The following is a 23,501-nucleotide window of genomic DNA, read 5'->3' as shown; positions in this document are numbered from 1 at the left end:
AAAAAAAAAAAAAAAGAAAGAAAGAAAATGTCAGGCTGGAGAGATGTTTCAGCGATTAAGAGCACTGACTGTTCTTCTGGAGGTCCTGAGTTCAAATCCCAGCAACCACATGGTGGCTCACACCATCTGTAATGAGATCTGACGCCCTCTTCTGGTGTGTCTGAAGACAGCTACAGTGTACTTATAAAATAATAAATAAATCTTTTTTTTTTAAAAAAAGAAACTGTCGTGCAGGCATGTCCACAGGCCAGGCTAATGGAGGCAGTTCCTCAATTGAAGTTCTCTCTTTCCTGGCTGTGTCAAGATTAGTGCTCACACAAGAGGTATGCAGATGAGACAGCTAAAATCCTGAATTAATTTATATATTTTATTTATTTATTTATCCCCCCCATATGTGAGCGCGTGCGCGCACGTGTCTGTGTGTGTGTGTGTGTGTGTGTGTGTGTGTGTGTGTGTCACAGGTATATGTGGAAGTCAGAGAACTACTTGTAAGAGTTGATTCTTTTTTTTTTCACAGGGTGGTACCAGGGATTGAACTCAGGTGGTTAGGTTTGGCAACTTGCACCTTTACCAACTGAGCCATCTGGCTGGCCCCCAGAATTTGGTCTCATGGGTTAGTGATTTCAGACTCTTACTGAATTCTTACTATGCCAGTAAAAGTAAATACTGACAGTCTGTAGGAAAGGTCATTCTCTTCAAGTAGCTGGAAGCAGAAAGAGTACAGAGGGTTCCAGAGTTAATTTAACCAGAAGCAATATGAGTGGGTTGGGTTTTTATAAAGAATTAAATACAATCCCAGTACTTGGGAGGTTGAGGCGCAAGAACCCTGAGGCCAGCCTGGCTAGCTAGCCTGTGAACTCCTAACTCCTGTACCTCACAGGGTCAGTAGGAAGCATTACACCTGAGAGGTTGCCGAGCCTGCGTGAGTAGAAGGCCCTGGGTTCAGTTCTAGCACCAAGGAACAGAGCACAAGTTCTACTAGGAAGGGCAGCTCCCTGTACTTGTAATTCCAGAATTTTGGAGGCTAGGGAGTGAGGATTGGCGTGAGTTTGAAGCCAGTCTGGTCAATGTAGTGAGACCTGTTATGAAAAACAACAAATAGAAAAAGGGGTAAGTCTGAGCTCAGTGGTAGACTGATTGGCACACACGGGGGCTTACACTCAGTGTTTCGTGTTTCCGCTGTCCATAAGTCTTCCACAAAGGCCTGGGGAGTTGGCTCTGTGGTTGGGAGTACTTCTTGTTCTTGCAGGGGACTGGGGTGTGATTCCCAGCACCACATGTCATGTTGCAACTGTCTAACTCCAGGTCCAGGTGAGCTGATGCCTCTCCTGACGTCCTAGAGCAGCAGGCATACACATGGTGCACAGACACACATGAAAGAGGATACATGTAATATAAAATAAATCTAAAAATTAAAAAACAAAACGTGCCCCAAACAAAACTGGACCTGGAAGGAGAGATTTCAGAAATCTCTGCTTTTTGTCACAAATTATTAATTTGTTTTTGTGTGCATGGCAGCAGCAGGTGGGCGGGAACGACTGTGAATACAGTTGGGTGAATTCAGGGTTGGTTTTTTTTTTCTATTTTTCTCTATCTTAAATTTTGAAGTTCCCTCATTGTATCCCAGTGATCCTCATTCTGGCTAGATTGGCTGGCCTGCAAGCCCCAGGATTTACTGTTATCTCCCTCTAGCACTAAGGTTAGAGGCAAGCCCCCAGACTCCAGCCCCCATTCTCTCATAGCAGGTTCTTGCTCACCAAGCCGTCTTCCCAGCTCCGCTTTCTATAATCTTTATATAAATGGGGTTACATAGTATATTGCATTCTATATTCTTTCTACCAGTTCAACTTCATTTACTCAGCATAATTATCTTGAGATTTATTTGTGTTTTCTGGTTCAAGATGAAAGTAGGGAAGAATGGGCATGTTTTTAGGGACAAAAGGAGTTAGCAGATGGGGCTGTCACAGTGATACACACTTTTAATTCCAGCACCCAGGATGGAAGCAGACCTCTTGAGTTCAAGGCCAACCTGACATATATAGTGACTTCTAGGCCAGCCAGCGCTACCTCTCTCAAAATATGCAAACAGAAAAATTTTGTGAGAAGACCTTGGAGGGTAGTCAGGTCCTGTTAAAGAGCAGAGGAGCGGAGGCGCTAATGTCCCTGTATGACATTTTATCTAGTTAGGTTTTAGCATTTTGTTTTCTCCCTAGGCAAGTAGTAGCATTTCTTTTCTTTTCTTTTTTTAAAGACTTATTTATTTATTATATGTAAGTACGTTGTAGCTGTCTTCAGACACTCCAGAAGAGGGCATCAGATCTCATTACAGATGGTTGTGAGCCACCATGTGGTTGCTGGGATTTGAACTCAGGACCTTTGGAAGATCAGTCAGTGCTCTTAACCACTGAGCCATCTCTTCAGCCCCTTTAAAAAATTTTTTTTAAAGTTTTGTTTTTGCTTTTTTTGTTTTTTGTTTTTTTTTTTGTTTTTCTTTGAGACAAGATTTCTTTGTGTAGTCCTGGCTGTCCTGGAACTCACTCTGTAGACTAGGCTGGCCTCAAACTCAGAAATCCGCCTACCTCTGCCTCCCAAGTGCTGGGATTAAAGGTGTGTGCCACCACTGCCCGACAGCATTTCTTAAATTACATATTCAGGTCAGATCTTTCCTTATTGATGAGTAGTTCATCTACTGTTTGGATGTACCCCAATTTGTTTGCATACTTGGCTTCCCCACACCTAAAGGGGATTTTTTTTTTTTTTTAAAGACAGATTTTTCTATAGCCTGGGTTTGCCTGTCTGACTATGTAGTTAAGGTTAGTCTTGAACTCATGAATTCTTCATCCTTCTGCCTAAGCTTCTGTAGTGCTAAGATTATAGACCTATTATACTACACCTGACCTTTTATCTCCCCCCCCCCCACTGAAATAAAACTTCTTTAAGTAACTATGTGCAGGCTTCTTATGAAGTTGGGCTTTTATCTTGCTTAGATAATGGATTCTGAGCCAGGGTACAGCTCAGTAGTTACATAGCAATTATTGTAGCCCTGAGTTTATTCCCTAGCACTGTCCCCCTCTAATGGATTGGATCTGTTACGTCTATTATCTACCATTGAAGTCATGGGGAAAACTGAGAATAGAATCTGGTAGTGTTTTGTTAGAAAGAGTATTTAAATCATGAAATGTTTATTCCACATACTAGCAGGACTCACTGTGATGGTGCCAATACTGATTATGCCCACCTCTTTCTCCTCCTCTCTTTCCTTCCTTCTTTGACTTTTTGAGACAAGGTCTTGGCTACATGGCCTCGGTTGGCCTTAAGCTCACTGTGTAGTTCAAATCAACATTAAACTCACTCTGAAGTCCATGCTGGCCTTGAACTTGAGATCTTTCCTTCTTAGCTTTCTGAGTAACAAATTCATTGTTCTCTTTACTTTCTGTCTTTGCCTCTTTTTTTTAAAAGTTAAAATATAATTACATAATTTCTTCCCTTTTTTCCGTCCAGGCCTTCCCCTGTACCCCACCTGTTGTCTCTCAAATTCATGGCCTCTATTTCTTTGTTATATATGTATGCATGCATTCATGCATAACCTGCTCATTCTGTATAATGTAACTTGTATGTATATGTTTTTGTCTTGTTTAGGCATTTTTTTTGTTGTTGTTTTTGAAACATGGCTTCTCTGTTTACCTCTGGCTGTCCTGGGACTTGCTCTATGACCAGCTCAAACTCAGAGATCTGCCTGCCTCTGCCTCTGAGTGCTGGGATCAAAGGTGTGCACCATCATTGCAGAGCTTGTAGATATGTTTCTAAGGCTGACCATTTGGTATTAGATAACCCAACTGTGTGCTTCTCCTGAGGAAGACCATTATCTTACTCTTAGCATTCCTCAGTTGTATGTAGTTCTTTGCCTAGGGCTGAGGCCCCTAGGAGATTTCCTGTTTCCTGTTAGAATGTCTGTGGATGTTGGCCTTGTTCAGGTCTTGTTAAAGCAGCCATAAAGATGAGACTTCATACGTATAGCTTTTCTGAAGTCTTAGGGGATGAGGTCGCAAAGCAAACTTCCTGTTCCACTAGCTCTTATCGTTCTGTCCCCTCTTCCCCTGTGACTCATGAGCTTTAGCTTCTTACTGTTTAGATGTGTCAGTCGGAGTTGGGCACCACTCAGCCATTTATTCTCTCTGTGTTTTGTGCCCCCCCCCCGCCATTCTCTGTGTTTTTATTGGTTGTGGTTTTCTGTAATTATCTCCATCTGTTACAAGGAGACATTTCTTTGTTGAGGGCTGAGATCTATATTTATCTGTGGAATAAGGATAAATATTTAGAATGTAAGATCTTGCTGGCTTTGTAAAGTAGCTGTTGTAGGCTTCCTCCCAGATCCATGATCTTAAACACCCTGGGTAGTTAGCTAGGTTTCCAGTACTAGGTGTGATTTCCCTCTTGTTGAATGGACAGTTCCCACTCCTGTATCTTAGAGATATAGTACCATGCTGATCATTGTTTTAGTTCAAAGATACCATAGCTCTTAACAGTTAGAGGATTTGCTAGGAAATTGCCTAGTACAAAGAGCAACCCAGTCAGATAGTGACTGGAGAGTGTCAGCAGAGCCACAATAAGATCTGACTTCGGTTGTAAATGATCCTCTGGCTTTTATGTAGAGACTTAGCTACAAGGAAGGACCAAAGCAGAGAACAGCTACAAAGATTTCACAAAAATCCAGGCAGAAGGTGATGGTGGTGGCTTGGTGGAGGTGATAAAGGTAATTAGATTTTAGTATGTTTTAAAGATAGAGTAAATAACTTTCTTTAAGATTTGTTTAGCTGTATTTATTTTATATGATGGGTATTATACCTGCATGAGATGTATTATACCATATGCATGCCAGTTGCCCTGGGAGACTGGAAGAGGACATCAGACCCTCCAGAAATGGAGCCACAGATATTGTGGTCTGCTAAGTGGGTGCTGAGAATCAAACACAGGTCCTCAGGAAGAGTAGCCAGTGCTTTTAACCTCTGATCCCATCTAGCCCTGTATTTATCTCCGTTTCTTTCTTTCTTTCTTTTTCTTTTTTAAAAATCCAGTGGTTGTAGAAATTAAGATGAATTCCAAAAATTGTGGCTTGAAAAACTGCTGGAAGATTCCATATCTGATCTTTGGAAGGTTTGGTGTGGGGATAGGAACAGAACCAAGTGAGGGCAAAAAGGAGTTTAATTTTATAATCATTAAATTAAATATGGGTTGCACCTTCTAGTTGAAGTGTCTGGAAAGCAGATGGCTGAAGTTGAAGGGACTCTAGATTACAGCTTAAAGCATGAGTTATATCTAAGTTTAAATTGCAAGTAAGGATTGGGTTTATGTTGTTGGGATCCAGGAGTCGTCCTACAAACCACACAAATACGGATCTCAGTCAGACAGAGATGGTTTACTGAACTCACACCCTAAGACTGATCAGTCAGGGCTGTACTCAGAATTTGGGGGCTGAGGCCATGATCCAGAACACTTTTCTATGTCAGCTTGTAAAGGCTAAAACTGCAAAACTACAATGAGCTCATATGCAAATTCTGGAAGTGCTGTCCAGTGGTCAGCCCTGACTTAAACCATTTTAGACATAACAATATATATTGACCTTTATTTGATGGGTCCTACATGAAGCTTATAGTTGTGAAATTTCTTAAGATTAACAAACCTCTTAACATACAGAACATAATAGGGTATGTGGTCAGCGTGACCCTGCTCAGAGTCAAGTTATTTTTGTGTGTCAGTGACTGGCGGGCATATTACAACAATATAAAATAGCTGGTGGGCATGAAACAACATGGCTACAGCTGTGCTAGGAGGTTAGACCTCAACACTTTTTTCTTAGTTAAGGTTTTACTAGTGTGAACAGACACCTTGACCAAGGCAAGTCTTATAAAGGACAACATTTAATTGGGGCTGGCTTACAGGTTTAGAGGTTCAGTCCATTATCATCAAGGGGGGAGCAGGGCAGCATCCAGGCAGGCATGGTGCAGGAGGTTCTACATTTCCATCTGAAGATAGCTAATGGATGATTGACTTCCAGGCAGCTAGAGTGAAGGTCTTTTTTTTTTTTTTTTTTTTTTTTTTTTTTTTTTTTTTTTTTTTTTTTTTTTTTTGGTTTTTCGAGACAGGGTTTCTCTGTATAGCCCTGGTTGTCCTGGAACTCACACTGTAGACCAGGCTGGCCTCAAACTCAGAAATCCCGCCTGCCTCTGCCTCCCAAGTGCTGGGATTAAAGGCATGCTCCACCACTGCCCAGCTAGAGTGAGGGTCTTAAGCCTACACCCACAGTGACACACCTACTCCAACAAGGCCACACCTCCAAATAGTGCCACTCCCTGGGCCAAGCATATATACAAACCATGACAACATCTGAAGAGATGGCTCAGAAGGTAAGAGCACTGACTGCTCTTCCGAAGGTCTTGAGTTCAAATCCCAGCAACCACATGGTGGCTCACAACCATTAGAAATGAGATGTGTTACCCTCTTCTGGTGTGTCTAAAGACAGCTACAGTGTACTTACATATAATAATAAATAAGTTTTTACAAAAAAAAAAGTAAGAGAAACTGTGAAAACCAGGTTTTACACAATATTTATAGAGAAAGCTAGAGAAAGATCAGCAGGAAGAAATGCCTGTTACCAAGGCCAGAGGAATCCAGAAAGAAGTGATGTGAAGGAAGTCAGGTAACAAAGCATTGCAAAGAAGAGAGTCTTTAGCCAGAAGAGGCAAGAGATTGCCCTGGAGCTAGACTCACACCATGTAGGTGCTGGGAATTGAAACTCAGTCCTCTGAAAGAGGAGCCAGTTCTCTTAAGTACCAAGCCATCTTTCCAGCATGCCCCACCCCCAGCCCGCTTTCAAAGTCAGGGTCTCACTTGATAGTCTTGCTGTCCTAGAACTCACTATATAGTTTGCCTAAACTGGCCTTGAACAGTCTTCTTGCGTTGACCTCCCACATGCTGAGATTGCCCTTAATGTCTTGATGAACAGTTTCAGGGTAATGTTAGAGGCTTAAGAAACCGGCAGGTAGGAGAGCCTCAGAACAACTGTGTGTCTGTGTCTGTCTCTGTGTGCTATTGATGCAAGGTAAGAGCTTCACCACTGAGCTACATCTCTAGCACTCTTCTTTTTCTTTTCTCCCCCAATCCCTGTCCTATCTTTTCACAAGATCTTACTGAGTTGTCCAGGCAGGCCTTGAACTTCCAAACCTCCTCCCTTAGCTCCTTCAGTAACTAGGATTTCAGGCCTACACCACAAGTCCCAACTAAGAATTGATAGCTGAGAACTTTTGCTGTATACAGGCAAATAAAAGAGGCCATAGTGAAGGGGAAAGTTGAGGTCAACAGATTTTTCTGGTTTGATGCTTTATTTATTTATATTATTGTTATTGCTTAAATTGGCTTAAAACCCCTTGCCTCTGTAGTGCTTGGAAAGTGTGTGGGCCACCATCCCAACAAGGAGGTGTTTTTTGCTTTTGTGTTTTTCAGTTAGTAAGTTTTATCCTTTTAGCCACATGACAGTAGAAATGATCAGGGGAGGGAGAGAAACTGGTGGTGCAGGAAAAGCTAGGTACGGTCTATGATCCAGGCTGTGACTGTGGCCTTGACTGCTTTCACTATGAGATACAAATGCTGGATAGTAGGTAGGAACACGCCCCAGGCAAGACAGTCGCGTGCTAAACTTCTGTGATCTTGGACAAGTCCTTGATGAACCTTTAGTTACCAAGCACAAACCGAAAAATCTGAAACACAAATTCTAGGCCTTTTATTTTGTTGTTCTGTGTGAAGATTGGGAAGGATGTGCACTTAGGAAGAAAAGAAACAAAGACTGATCTAGGTGAGCCTGGGGTAGCAGTCTGCTCTGACCAAATGGAAGGTGTCTGCAGCTTTCTTGCTGCACTTCAGCCATACTGGTGTCTTTCAGCATACTGGTGTCTCTGTGGGTGGACAGTAGCACTCCTTAAATTACAGTTTCCTGTTTGCTGTTTGTTTGTTTTAATAAGGTCTCTGGCCAGGCCTTATAATCCCACCATTTGGTAGGCAGAGGCAGGAGTCTGTGGCCAGCCTGGTCTCCAAAGTGAGTTCCAGGACAGCCAGGGCTATACAGAGAAACCCTGTGTCAGAAAAAGAAAACAAAACAAAACCCAATAGGGTCTCTGTGTAGCCCTGGCTGGTCTGGAACTATATATGAAGATTAGCCTGGCCTTGAACCCATAGAGATCTGCCTGCTTCAGGCGTGTTGGGATCAAAGTGTGCAGCACCCCTTCTAGCTAAACCCCACTTTCAGACCAGGTCTCTTTGTTCTGAGTTTGTTTTTGTTTTTTTACCACTTCCCCCCACTCACTAGGAAGTTATAACATTTTTTTCTTGGGAATGCTTGATTATTTATTGTTGGACTGATTTTTTTCAGAATAGCATTTGTCATAACTTTTCAGCCTTTGGCTAAGATCAAATGCCAAATAGCAAAAGTCAGAATTTATGGCAGCCTCTCTGTTTGAGATGAGGCAATGCCAATTTAGATATTAGTTCCTGTCCTCCCTTCCTCTGCCAGGCTGGAGGCACAAAGGGGCAGAGTGTTTGGGTATGCCAAGGGCATCAGAAAAGCATGCCAGACATTGACCCCATTGTTTAGCATGGCTTGGTAGGACCTTTAGCAGTCTTTCTCAATTAGGGGAGGGGACTGTCTGCTGCTGTATTTGTATTTCTCAAATTATTTAATATATTGAGCTCTTTTTATGTTTATGGCTATTTTGACATTTGAGAACTTAACCATTTCCTATTGATTTGTGAACTTTTTTTATATGTAGATAGAAGTCTTTTCTTTGATATACATAATATAACCATTCTCTATCACTTGAATTTTTTTTTTCCCTAATCTTCCTGATTTTTTTTTCTTTTCTGTTTTCAGAAATATATTTTTGTTTGGTTCTGTGACCTAACTGGCCTTAAGCTTGATCTCCTAATTCTCTTGTGATCCCCTCCCAAGTCCTGGGACTCTAGGTGGATACAGTCCTGGCATCTGCTTTTGACCTTTTTGAGACAGCCTTGCTATTTAGGCCAGGTTAGCAGCTGCTGTTCCTCCTTCTCCCTGCCCCCTTTCGCCTCCTCTTCCTCCTCTTTTTAAATAGAGTTTCATGTATTCTAGATTGGCCTGGAACTTACTAGCTTTATTTGCCTTGAAGAGACCCCATGGCCAAGGCAGCTCCTAAAAAAGGAAGTATCTTACAGTTTCTAGGGTTAGTCTGTGAGCACCCTGGCAGGAAACATGGCAGTAGGCATGGCAGGCATGGTGCAGAGAGTTTATATCCTGATCCCAGGCAGGCCAACGGAGAGACTGGGCCTGGCATGGGCTTGTGAAATCCCCAAGTCTACCTCCAGTGACACACTTCCTCCAACAAGGCCACACTTACTTAAAAGGCCACACTTTCCAAACAGTTCTACTAACTGGGGACCAAGCATTCAAACATAGGAGCCTATAGGGTCCACTCTCATTCAATTTTTTTTAGCTATATCCCAAATGATGTACCTAAGACTTATTTTCTTTTTAATATGGCCAATCTGCTCCATATCATTCTCCTGTCTTTCTCTGATTAAAGTTTAATTATGTAACTCTTTTCATTAACCGAATTAACATTTAGGCTTTTTTTTGTTTCTTGTTTTTTTTTTTTTTTTTTTTTTTTTTTTTTTTTTTTTTTTTTTTAAGACAGGGTTTTCCCATGTAACTGTGGCTTTCCTGAAACTTTTTTTTTGTTTTGTTTTGTTTTGTTTTGTTTGTTTTTTGTTTTTCAAGACAGGGTTTCTCTGTGGAGCCCTGTCCTAGACCTCACTCTGTAGACCAGCCTGGCCTTGAATTCAGAAATCCGCCTGCCTCTGCTTCCCAAGTTCTGGGATTAAAGGTGTGCAGCACCACTGCCCACCCTGAAACTTGTTTCACAGACCAGGCTGGCCTCGAATTTAGGGAATCTATATGCTTCTGCCTACCAAATGCTGGGATTAAAGACATCACCACGTGTGACAAGATTTAGGCTTTTAATTAATGAAATAGTTGAAAAAAATTCATCATAATAACGATTTTGTCATTTTATCAAGGTATAACTTGAGATGTTGCTTTCTTTAGAGTAGGGTATAAGGGTTTACTATAACTTAGTTTTGCCTTTCATAATAGATCTTTTCAATTTGACTTAATGTTCCCAAAGCAGAAATTCTTATCATGGTTAAGGGTATGAAAGAATCATTTAAACTTTTTTTTTTTAATATTTATTTATTTTATTTATGTTAGTACAGTGTAGCTGTCTTCAGACACACCAGGAGAGGGCGTCAGACCTCATTACAGGTGGTTGTGAGCCACCATGTGGTTGCTGGGATTTGAACTCAGGACCTTCGGAAGAGCAGTCAGAGCTCTTACCCGCTGAGCCATCTTGCCAGCCCTTCAAGTATAATTTAAGAAGTTTAAATGAGGGGGCTGGAGAGATGACTCAGTGGTTAAGAGCACTGACTGCTCTTCCAAAGGTCCTGAGTTCAAATCCCAGTAACCACATGGTGGCTCACAACCATCTGTAATGAGATCTGATGCCCTCTTCTGGTGTGTCTGAAGACAGAAACAGCGTACTTACGTATAATAATAAATAAATCTTTTAAAAAACTTAGACCTGAATACTTTGGATAGAATCACTTGTACCTGGTACTGTGTATGGTAGTCTGGGGGTTTTACAGAGTCCCTTTCTTCCCATTGACCTCTTCTGCTTTCCCAGCAGAGTGTCTGCTGCCGAGTCAGATGCTCATGGAACCTTAGTCTTTGCCCAGTCCTTTCTCTGAACTACAAAGTCCTTCTGAGAGCGATGGATGTGAGAGCTGTTGTGTTGTTTGTAGCTTAATGCTCCAATATGTTCACCAGTAGGAGGAGAAAGGAACCTTGACTCCTGTTGGCTTTTTCTCCTTCCCTTCAGGCTACTAGAATAAATAGTTTTACTGTCTTTTGCTGTGCTGGGTTAACTCATCAACAGGTGAACTGTTATAGTTTCTCTTTGTCTCTTGTTTCTTGAAAGGGCAGCAGTTTCTTCTGATGTGTTGTGGCCACCCTTGCACAGGGCCCTAGTGGAGTTTGTGTTATGCAGAGATTTGGGCCCTCTTTGCCCCTGCCTCTTTTTTGAAATGCAAAGGTCACATTTGCCCCTCTTCTTAGCTCCTATGTTCACTTAAGATCCCAGGAGATTGTTTTTTTTTTTTATGGGCCCCCTGAGAAAGGCCAGGTGGAGCTTCCAAATGTGGGAAACCAGGTGGATTGAAGATTGACCTGGCCTTGTATCTTAACTCTCACCTCTCTCTCTGATTCTATAAAAACAGGCAACTGCGGGGTGTGGGACTGCCTATTTGTAGTATTTAGTGGTAAATAGAAGAGAATATTAATTCTTTACTGATTCTGCAGTTTCTAGGAACAATGTAAGTCTTTGTCTTACTCTTCTATTGCTTTTCAGACACACCATGAACAAGGCAATTCTTTTTTTGTTTCTGAAATGGTTTCTCTGTGTGGCCCTGGCTGTCCTAGAACTTACTCTGTAGACCAGGCTGGCCTCGAACTCAGAAATCCGCCTGCCTCTGCCTCTCAAGTGCTGAGACTAAAGGTGTGCGCCACCACTGCCCGGCTAAGGCAATTCTTATAAAAGGAGACATTTAACTGGGGGCTGGTTTACAGTTCAGAGGTTAGTCTGTTATCAACATGACAGCATGCATGGCTCCAGTGCAGTAGCTGAGAGCTTTAAATTCTGATCCACAGACAGGCACACTGAGAAAGAAAAAGACTGCCCACCCCAGTGCCACACCTCCTCCAACTAAGGTATACCTCGAACAAGGCCACACTTTCTAATCTTTCTAATCCTTTCAAACAGTTCCACTACCTGCTAAGAATTCAAACCTGCTAATGAGTCTGTGGGGGTCATTCTTATTCATCCTCACATCTTCAATTTTTTTTCTTTTTGGTTAGATTGTTCATACCTGGAAGTAAAGAAGAAAATATTTTTTTGCCTTTGTCTTCCTATTCAAATCCCTAGCCCATTCCATTCTACAAATTTTTACCAAAGAGACAAAGGACCCACATAGAGGTGGTGCTTTGTGGACAGAGTCACTATCCTGTTGTCACTACCAGAAAGCTAACATTGGGTCATTCAGGCAGGACAAGGGCTTCTCTTCTGAGTGAATGAGCAAATGCCACTTTTAGATATGGCAGGTGAGTTGTGGGTGGAGATGGGCATTGGGCTTCACTTTTGTTTTGGTTACAGCCTTGTAGAGTAGCAATAGCTTTGCTATGCCAGAGGAGTGCCCTTTCCTAAGCTGGGTTTCTTGGAGCTCCTAAAATGTTTTTTATGAGATGGAGGGAGATAACTTATTATGGCTAGGGTATAACTCCTAAAGTCTCTTATTTAGTCTTCACTATCTTTTACTGTGTAGACCAGGCTGGCCTTGAAGTCACAGAGATCTGCCTGCCTCTGCCTCCCAAGTCCTGGAATTAAAAGCATTCGGCACCACACATGTCTGGGTGGAGAGCTTTTTATTAGCAAGGGTGACACACTAGTTAGTGGCTGTATCACTGAGAAATATCCCTTCTAGACCCTCAGCAACAATTATCTGTGGCTCTTCAGGGAGGGCGGGACCTTGTGATCCCTTTCTTTACCCACAATGGAATGTTGATAGACCCAGTTTTCTACTGGTGTCCAAAATTCTTCTTTTTCTTAAAAACAAAACAAATGGCTGTATTTTGTTTGGGTTGTGTGCGAGTGTAAAGTGTTGTGGGTATTCCATTGTGGCGTTGTGTGTAGAAGTCAGAAGACAGCTTTGTGGGGCTCCTCTCCTTCCACCTTTATGCAGACTCAGATAAAATTCAGTAGGCAGGCTCAGTGGCAGTTGGCCTTTCTTCCCACTGATCTTTCTCATTGGCAGCGCCCCCCCCCCCCTTTTTTAAGATTTTATTAAGGGTTTTATGCCAAGATAGCCCACTACATAGCTATCCAGGATGGTACCAGGCTCCTGGCAATTCTTCAGTTTCCAAAATCCTGGTATTTGGCCACCAAAAATCTTCATGGTGTTATTGGATAGAGTCAATTAAATCTTTCTGCTGCACTGGGCTGGAAAGATCTGTTGTGTTTACAAGTGATTGTTTCTTTACTATTTTTAGCCTGGATTCTGCTAAAGCTCACAGGGAGTGACTTGGGCCCTGAGGGAATGTTTAGCAATGTCTTGAGACTGCTGGTTGTTGCAGGTGGAGGAGTAGTCCTACTGTGGGTAGAAGTAGGAAGGCCATTGGGCGCACTGCAGTGCATAGGATGGCTCCAAACCAGGGTACTGGCAGACCCAAGAGGCGCTGGTGTGGGGGCCGAGGAAACCTGAAGCTTTGGGAGCATTTACAAAGAATTTGCAGTTGTTCCTCTCTGAGGGCTGAATCTACAGGACGGCTATTTCTTTTCTTTGTGTCTTAAGTTGTCAGAGTTGGTATTAGACCTTTGCCCCCTAATTTCTTTCTTTTTATCTTTTTATTTAAAAGGTTTTGTTTTGAGACAGGATCTCAGTTTTGTGGCCCTGGCTGGTCAGGACCTACTTATGTAGACCAGGCTGGCCTTGAACTCAGAGACCTACCTGCCTTTGTCTCTGCCTCCTGAGTATGGGAATTAAAGACATGCCTCACCATGGCTGGCTGCTACTGCTTCAAGACTTATTTGTATTTATTTGTTTTTAAAAAAAAGATTGTGGAGGAACTAGCCTAGGACTTACTCTAGGGTAGTTATCCTTACTGGAGAGCCTTCCTGTAGTCTCAGCTGTGTTATCGGGGTGTTAATGAGGTGGTAATGAGATCTGGCAGATCTGGAGCTCCCAAATTCCCACTGCTTCCCCCAGCTCTGTTAAATGTTAATTTTTTCCTGTTTTTCTGCTGCTCCTGTGTTCTAAGTCCAGCTTTGTGTGTGCATGTATAGCCAGGTCTTAACCATTGCAGCTTCCTGGGCCACCTCACTTGCACTCCAGCTTTCTGTACTGCAGCAGGAAACTGCCTCCTAGTGCTGGGCCGTCTAGCTCCCTGTGAGCTTCATGCTTCTGCGGTTTCAGCGCTTGACTGGGGCTCCATAGCGGCATATGTCTATTAATTTGGTGTATGCATGTGCGAAGTGAATGCACCTGTGTAGAAGTCTGAGGAGAAGTTGTAGGAGTTGCTTCTGTTCTTCCATTGTGTGAGTCCTGGGATTGAACTCAGCTCATCAGGCTTGATGGCAGCAGGCCATGTCATCATGTGTACTTCTCCACATTGTTTTGTTTTTATTCTGATAAGTGACATATGTAAACTTTACTTTCTTATTTAAATGTGTTTGGCAAATGTTTTACTTTGGTTCAGATTTGAAGCACTGTATATAGAGATTAATAAAAATTCAGTATATTTTTGGATGGTAGTACCATTTAAAAAATATGGTTTACTGAGCCATGTGCTGTGGAGCACACCTGTAATCCTAACATTCAGGAAGTAGAGATAAGAGAATCAGGAGTTCAAGGTCACCCTAAGTTATACAATGAGATTTTTAAAAAAATGTAATGAATCCTCGGAAAAACAAAACAAAATGTAACGAATCATTTATCTTTAAACTTGTTATAAAATTTATAAAAGGTGAGGTCACCATGTAAGGCTAGGAGTAGTGATGGAATTTAGAAAAGGCGTGGTGGTGCATGTCTTTAATCCCAGCATTTAGGAGGCAGAGGCAGGCGGATTTCTGAGTTCGAGGCCAGCCTGGTCTACAGAGTGAGTTCCAGGACAGCCAGGGCTATACCGAAAAACCCTGTCTTGAAAAACCAAAAAAAAAAAAAAAAAAAAAAAAAAAAAAAAAAAAAAAAAGAAAGAAAGAAAGAAAAAAGAAAAAGGAGCTATTATATTATTTTGAAAATTTATTTTTATCAATTCTTTGAAAATATCATACATGGATACAGTGCATTTTGATCATACTCACACCATATCCGTCCTCTAACTCCTCCCATGCTCTCTTAACTTTGTCTTTTTAAAATTTTAACCCTCCAGGTCTATTTTTTTGTTGTTGTTGCTTTGTGTGTGTGTGTGTGTGTGTGTGTGTGTGTGTGTGTGTGTGTGTGTGTGTGTTTTGAGGAATTTCACTGTGTAGCCTTGGCTATCTTAGAGCTTGTTCTATAGACCAGATTGGCCACAGAAAAAATCTACCTGCCTGCCTCTCAAGTACTAGGATCAAACATGTGCACCACCATTGCCAGGCTCTCCAAGTCCAGTTTATTTTGGCTGTATACTCACAGGTATGAGGCCAACCATTGGAGTTTGGTTACATCTACCAGGAGCGTGTCCCTTAAAAATGACTGCAGTCTAGAGAAATTGCTCTGTGGTTAAGAACATTGCTGCTCTTCTAGAGGACCAAGGTTCAATTCCCTTCACCCATATGGCAGGCAGCTTATAGCTGTTTGAAACGTTAGTTCTGATGCCTTCTGGCGTCTTCAGACATGCGCTGTTCACAGACATACCGGCAAGCAGAGCACCTTATACACAATAAATTAAAACAACAACAACCCCCCAAATCCTGACTCCCTCTGTTTAGAAACCCTCAGTTGTCAATAGCTCTTCAACTAGGGGATTCACGAGTGTGTCCTCCTTCCATACTGGAATGTTGACTAGCTTTGGGGGAAAATGCTAAGCAAAAATTTGATTGGGAAAAAATTTCAGAATGTCCAACAACTTCTGAACTGACAATAAACCTGTCTCTGCTACCTCGTGTTGTGTGTTTAGACACATGTATTCTCATCATTGATTATAAAATCAAATTTTATTGATCAACTCTGAAACCCAGAGTTTAAGGTGCTCTACATTTTACACCATTTACTACTATTTCCACAAATGTGTAGAGGCTGGAGGTCAACTTTAAGTGACTTCTCTATTGTTCTCACTTCATTTTGTGAGACTGGATCTCAGCTAGGCTGGCTGGTTGGCCTATCTCTTCACTATGAAGGTACATGCTGCCATGTCTGGTTTTTAGGTGGGTATTGGGAATCTGATACTTATCCACCAAGTCATCTCCTTAGCCCAAGATTTTGTTCTTTTTGTAAAAATAAACAAGTATATATACTTCAGTGTATAAATATGTTTAATTTTTCATAGATATAATTATGTTATACAGATGAATTAAAATTTTAATAGCATATATTACATATGCCTGAGAATATCTTTATTATTGTAAATCTTTTGGAAGTAGGGTAAGGTGTCACCTTATAGCTCAGGCAAACCTAGAAGTCACTCTGTAGTCTGGTCTGGCCTTGAACTCAATGATCATCTATCTACCTCTGCCTCCGAGCTGTGTTACAGACATGAGCCACCATACCTGTCCTCCCTCTCTTTCTACCTCCCGCCCTCTTAGGCATGGGGCAGGGTTTCTCTATGTACCCTTCCCTCTCCTGGAACTTACTCTGTAGACCAGGCTGGCCTCAAATTTAAAAAGATCTGCCTGCTCCTGAGTGCTGGGATTAAAGGCGTGAGCCACCACTGCCCGGCTGTTATGCCTATCTTGATCATATCTTGTGATGTGCTAGACTCTGTGTGTGTGTGTGTGTGTGTGTGTGTGGCGGTGTGTGTGTGGGGGGCAGGGTAGAGGGTGTTTTGTTTTGTTTTTTTCTTCCCTGAGACAGGATTTTTCTGTGTAGCTCTGGCTGTCCTGGAACTCACTCTGAAGACCATGCTGGCCTCGAACTCAGAAATTCGTTTGTCTCTGCCTCCCAAGTGCTGGGAGTAAAGGCATGCGACACCACTGCCCGGCATGAGCTTGACTCAGTTTTAATATATGATCCTTTTTAAACATCCAGCTTTGTTATTCTGCATGTGTATTTCTCAGCATTATTAATTGAATGACTGTCATTTCCTCAGTGAATGATCTTGAAACCCTTTTAAAAATCACTTTGATCTCACATCTTGTGGGAGTTTGTTTTACCTTTTATTTCATTAATCTTCATGTGTGCTTCATGCCAGTATCTCATGGTTTGATTGTTGCAGCCTTTTTTTTTTTTTTTTTTTTTTTTTTTTTTTTTTTTTTTTTTTTTTTTGGTTTTTCGAGACAAGGTTTCTCTGTGTAGTCCTGGCTGTCCTGGAACTCACTCTGTAGACCAGGCTGGCCTCGAACTCAGAAATCCACCTGCCTCTGCCTCCCAAGTGCTGGGATTAAAGGCGTGCGCCACCACCGCCCAGCGATTGTTGCAGCTTTATACTAAGTTTTGAAATAAAAATATGAATCTTCCAACCTTACACCTTTAAAAAATGTTCTTTGTTAACTTTGTAAGTATTATTGGAACACTTTTTCTCATTTGTTCATGTGTTGCTTTTGTGAGATGTGGTGATAAAGTTAAATATCTGTGATGGAGATGTCATTACCTCTAGAATGTAAAATCTTTATTATCTGATTCACTGTTGAAGATATTTGCAGATACCTGATCATTAAAGCACTGTTTATTTCTCCAGTGGTAATAGAGTAGAATAAAAATAAAAGGAAGGGAAAATATACAAAGACATGTAGACTTGCACTGTAGATGCCAGTGGAAGGAAGAATGTGCCAGCAGCAGGAGAGTGGCACTCTGTGATTTTCCTTACAGTGTGCCATGCAAGTGGCAATTGTGTGCCCTTTGTCAAGGAAGCACTGAGATCAGGGCCGGTGACAGGGCTCAGTGGTGAATGTGCTTACTGTTATTCTTGACAATCAAGTCTGACCCCAGAACCCATATGTTGGAAGAAGAGAACCAACTCCCACAAGTTGTTTTCTGACCTCCACACATATAGGCATGTTTGCACATGAACACACACACTTGCACACACACAAAATAAAAATTTTAAAAGAAATATTTACATAATATGAGGTAGTCAACAGAACACAAGAAGGTATATATACTTACTAATCAGTATGTGAAATATATAAATATGTATAACAAATGTAGAAAAATTAGCATATAGGTAGTTTATAGTTTAGTGCTTATTTAATTTTATTTTCTCTTAAAACTTAAAAAGCAGGCTGGAGAGATGGCTCAGTGGTTAGGAGCATCGACTGCTCTTCCAGAGGTCGGTCCTGAGTTCAAATCCCAGCAATCACATGGTGTCTCACAACCATCTATAATGAGATCTGATGCTCTCTTCTGGAGTGTCTGAAGACAGCTACAGTATACTGTATAATAAATATAATATAAAAATAATAAATAATATAATAAATTATATAATAAATAAATAAATCTTTTTAAAAAACGCTTGGTGTCCCACAACGCCTAAGACTTTATTTTTAAAAAGGGGGCGGGGCTGGAGAGATGGCTCAGTGGTGAAGAGCACTGACTGCTGCTCTTACAGTGGTCCTGAGTTCAATTCCCAGCAACCACATGGTGGCTAACAACCATCTGTAATGGGATCTGATGCTCTCTTCTGGTGTGTCTGAAGACAGCTACTGTGTACTTACATGTAATAATAAATAAATCTTTAAAAAAAAAAAAGCTTAAAAAGCTAGCCAAGCTGTAGTGGTGCATGCCTTTAATCCCAGCACTTAGGAGGCAGAGGCAGGCGGATTTCTGAGTTCGAAGTCATCCTGGTCTACAGAGTGAGTTCCAGGATAGCCAGGGCTATACAAAGAAACCCTGTTTCAAAAAACACTCCATAAAAACAAAAATAAAAACAAACAAACATAAAGAGCTGCACTTGCATATAGCTCAGCAACAGAGCGCTTATCTAGCATGCTTAACTCCGTGCACTGCAAAAGTTAAAGAACTAGATAAATAAAATTTAGAGATAAATTACTATTTAAATTGTGGAAATTTGAAAGATAGTAAACATGGTTATTATTATTAGGGGGTTATCATACCCCCTTGTTGCCTTTAAATATCTATTTGGGGTTATATCTACTTCAGATCATTTAGTTCCCAAATAAAAAATCACAGAGACCTTTAGGTTTATAATTAACCTTAAAGCACTGGAGCTGGGCAGACATCAACCCTCTGTGCTATTTTGTCTACTTGCCTGTGGTGATCCCCAAGATATCACTTGCCATGTTCCACCTGGGCCACTCCTACTCACTCCATCTGGCTAGTCCTTGTGACTATGCACTCAAGATTCATCTACCCCATGGCAACCTCCTCTTCCTCCTCTGTTTCCTGAGACCCCAAGCCCAGGAACCTTCACTCTGCCTCCCGCTCTTCTGCCCAGCCAGATTCTAGGCGTTTTTATTAACCATTCAGGGATAACTTGGGGGACAAGGTTTGTATCTGGTCAGGAGCAGCCAGATCTTGGAGGCCAGTGTTTAGCATTTGACTAAGTAGCAGCATCAGACCAACCCCTACGTGAACTCTGTCTGCTTCTAGCTCGCTTCCAGCAAGCCAGTCTGGCATTTGTTCTCGAGTCTTCCATCTTTAACATTATAAAACTTTGCTGGGCCGTGGTGGTGCACGCCTTTAATCCCAGCTCTTGGGAGGCAGAGGCAGGTGGATCTCTGAATTCGAGGCCAGCCTGGTCTACAGAGTAAGTTCCAGGATAGCCGGGGCTACACAGAGAAACCCTGTCTCGAAAAAACAAAAAAACCAAAACAAACATTATAAAACTCCCCCCCCCCCATTAGAGCTGGCTATAAACTTCTGGCTGGCTTGGAATTCTCCAGGTAGAACAGACTGGCCTCACACTTGGTCCAGTGCAAGCCTCCTGCTTCTGCCTTCTGCTGCTGGGGTTACAGGCATGGGCCACTATGCCCAGTTTTCCAATTAAAACAGGAGCTCCTGGCCTGGGAAGATGCCTTAGTGGTTGTGAACTTCTCTCGAAGAGGACCTGGGGTTTGTTCCTTGCAGGCTCACAATTACCTGCAACTCCTGCTCTGAGAGAACTGACACTTCCCCCTGCAGGCACCCACAGGCTTGTAACATACCCTTCATACAGATTTGTACATATACACATAGTTAAACATTTTAAATGTAGTTGCTTATATTATGAAATACTAAGATGATCCTCAATTACCTTTAAAATTATTTTTATTGTTAATTTATTTACATTTCCACGAGGACCGCATATGGTTGACATCCTTTCCATCTCTTTAATTTAGTGATTTTTGCTTCCCTTATATATTTTTCCTTGCAATTTATTTCTAGAGGAAAAGGATTTACTAGCTGTATAATTTTATGTATTCTAGATTTCACTGATAATACCCATGTGGTCTTGTTTAACATAGTTTTTTGTCCTTTTCAATTTTGTAAACCTCAAATGTGTTGAGATTAGAGTATAAAATTTTTGGTGCAAATAGCTCATAGATTGTAGTGTATGCATAATTTTTATATTTGTTTCTTGAGGAAGTATCAGTGGCTGGGATGTTTTCATTCTCTCTGTCATTTTGCCTCAGTCTTACAAGTACTGGGATCACAGGCGTGTGCTACCACTCCTGGCCCAGCATTTATCATTATTATGTATTTTATCACAGGACATTAGTAGAAAATGCTGAGTCTTAGAGGCCACTGGTCTCTCTGGCACAGAGGGAAAAGAGATGGGCCCTGGAAGTATATGTGTTTGTGCACTTACTGAATGAAATGTGTGGTGTGGTGTGTCCTGTCTCTCTCCCTCGCCACCCAGACAAGGTTTATCAGTTAAATTTTTGGTGATGGTGGTATTTATAACTCTTTTCCAAGAAGCTTATGCAAGTGGTCTTAGTTTATATAACTTGAGATTGCTACTCATAGCTCAGTTGAGTGAAAGAGAAAGTTCAAGGCATTCAGGTCAAAGAGAAAGGTCAGAGGTGTTTTTGCCCAGGTCTGAGCCTGCGATCTTAGCCAGGGTAGTGATAGCCATTGACTTTTAAGCTATGCAGGTACTAATTACATTTGTTATATGACAGAACATAGGGCTTTTGACTTTCTTGTTTGATTATAGGTAGGCCTACCACAGACTGGCCAGTGTCTGAGCATTTACAAGATTTTATTGCTACACTCAGCCCACCCCACCCCTGCACCCCTCACCCCCTGCTAGACCCTTGGAGCTTGGAATGGATATTTAATAGTAAATCTGTCTGTAACTCTGAAAGACTAGCAGTTGTGTTTTCTCCTCCCAAGAATAGCCTATTTTATGAGGAAGCATGACAACCAGAACAAGGAAACAACAGTTAGCAACAAGTTCTCACTGTCCAGCAGATCAGTTTCAGCCCCCTTGGCTTGACCTTGCAGAGCTGCCCCTTGTCCTGACTCTGTCCTGTCTGCCTACTCTTTAACCTTGCTCCCAACTGGTCCTCCAAGTAGTTACTCAATAAATTTGCTTGTGAAATAGAAACAAAACGTAGAAAGATTTGGAGAGCATCAAAGGTCATTATGCCGGCATGGGGCATAGCTCAGTGAGAAAACAACTTGGCCATTGTACAACCAGGCCAGAGAATCAGCAAAGAGCACTGAGTTGTCCTCTCCCAGCTCAGCTACAAGTATAGTAGGCAGTTCTGCAGTTTTCATCTAATCTACCCTTTAATAAGCCACCTCAGTAGGTGCTCACTTAGCAGTGGATACCCCCTCCTAGGGGATCTGCTATCTAAGCAGCTGTTTACTTGGGGTAGGGTGGGATTGGGAGTCAGGATTGATGTATAGAAGTTCAGGACTCTTCAATACCTGCCCTTGCTTTAAAATAATGACACGGAGACCTGGTATATTTATTAATAGCTCCTTGCATTATAGCTAGGCAGGGTTCTCATCTATTCTAACCTGACTCTGCTATTTCCCAGCCACATGGTATTACCCGCCATCTTGGTTTTGCCCTGGCTGCTCCTGCTCCATCAGTGTCCTCCTCCACTAACCCTCTTGTGGCCATCTGCTCATGGCAAATTCCTCTCTTGCCTGGTTTCTACCAGAGACCTTCTCACTGGGGTCAGAAGACCCTGATTCCCTCTTGCCCAGATATTGGCTGATGAGCTCTTTTTGAGCAATCAGAGACAATAAAAAACATTTTTTACACAACATCAAGACAAGAGATACTTGACAGTGCCAACATCAGGACTGCAACCAGATCTCTGGACTCAGTACTCAGCATCTAAATAAATACACAGTGCACAAAACACCCCCCCCCACACACACATTGATGGCTCTCTCTTTTAGGAGATAAGAACTTAGGGCAGAGAGTTGGACAGTCATGAAAATGTCGTGCATCTGTGTTTGAGAAGAAGGGGTGCTAAAAGGAAAGGATTTTTGTTTGTTTGGGTTTTTTATTTGTGTTTTTGCTTTTTTTTTTTTTTTTTTTTTTCTGAGATACTGCCTAACTATGTAGCTCTAGCTGTCCTGGAACTCACTATGCAGACCAGGTTAGTCTTGAACTCACAGAGATCCACCTACCTGTGCTTCCTGAGTGCTGGGATTAAAGGTTCACACCACTACGCCTGACTGAAAGATAGTTCTTTTAAGGCAGACAGTTTCCTGGCTTTTCTTCAGAGCTGTTTGCAAGAGAAACAGACTTGGGAGAGCAGCTAAAAAACTTGGTGTTCTACTTTGACTCCACTCCTCCAAGATACCTCTGTTTATTAAGAATGTAGATGGTGACCTTGTACAGTGTCATGGATCCAAGGACATAGTTCTAAGCATGAAGGGACACAGATGATCTTGTTTGATAAATCCAGCCTCCTAAACTATTCAGCATAGAATGACAAGATAGACTGACACAGCTCTCTGTTTTATTACTTTCAGCAGGAGGTTCAAAATCAGTCTTGTTTGTTTGTTTGTTTTTTCGAGACAGGGTTTCTCTGTGTAGCCTAGGCTGTTCTGGAACTCACTCTGTAGACCAGGCTGGCCTCAGAAATCTGCCTGCCTCTGCCAGGATTAAGTGCTGGGATTAAAGGCGTGTGCCACCACTGCCTGGCTTCAAAATCAGTCTGAATAAACCCCCTCCATTAGAGTCCTCTGAAGAAAATAACTTAATTTGGGGCTGGAAAGAACACTTGCTGTTCTTACAGAGAACGTGGATTCAGTTCTTAGCACCCACATGGTGACTTGCCCTGTCTCTAATATTCAGATATTGCTGTGTTTGTGTCTCAGTATACGTGAGCCATCTCTTGTAGAACACAATATTCTTTGAAGGGAAAGAGTCTTAAAACTACCCGTTGATACATCTAGGGCAGAGCTTCCATTTGTAAATCCACACTAAATGGCTGACAGGTTGGACAGGTTACTACTCCAAGCACTGGAAAGAGCAGTGTGAGTTGTAGCAAATTCCTAAATGCGGGACTGCGGGCATGCACCAGCACAGCCCGCGCTCTCTGAGCATTCTGAGGCCGGAGGCCTCCTAACGCCTGTCAGACCATTAAATGAATGTTGTCATTTATGTGCCCTTCTCTGGGCAGGATTAGGTCTAGGTCCACACACTGTCTAGTCTTCATAGAGCTATGAAGTATGAGCACCATGGTCTCCATTTTAGGTACATCTGCTGACATTTAGAGAGATATCACCTTGGGATGTCTGGCATCAAAATCCACCTCCTCCCCCCC

General features: G+C 42.0%; 1 protein-coding gene across 1 annotated transcript in view; it reads left to right on the top strand.

Annotated features, from left to right (window-relative positions):
- Rad54l2 (RAD54 like 2) overlaps window positions 1–23,501 on the top strand; it is a 93,498-nt gene that overhangs the window by 34,647 nt on the left and 35,350 nt on the right. The gene's annotated exons all lie outside the window — the stretch shown is intronic.

This window comes from Mastomys coucha, unplaced genomic scaffold (assembly GCF_008632895.1).
Source record: "Mastomys coucha isolate ucsf_1 unplaced genomic scaffold, UCSF_Mcou_1 pScaffold23, whole genome shotgun sequence".
Lineage (NCBI taxonomy): Eukaryota > Metazoa > Chordata > Mammalia > Rodentia > Muridae > Mastomys > Mastomys coucha.
The sequence above is the reverse complement of the archived record's forward strand: the minus strand, read 5'-3'. Positions and strand labels throughout refer to the sequence as shown.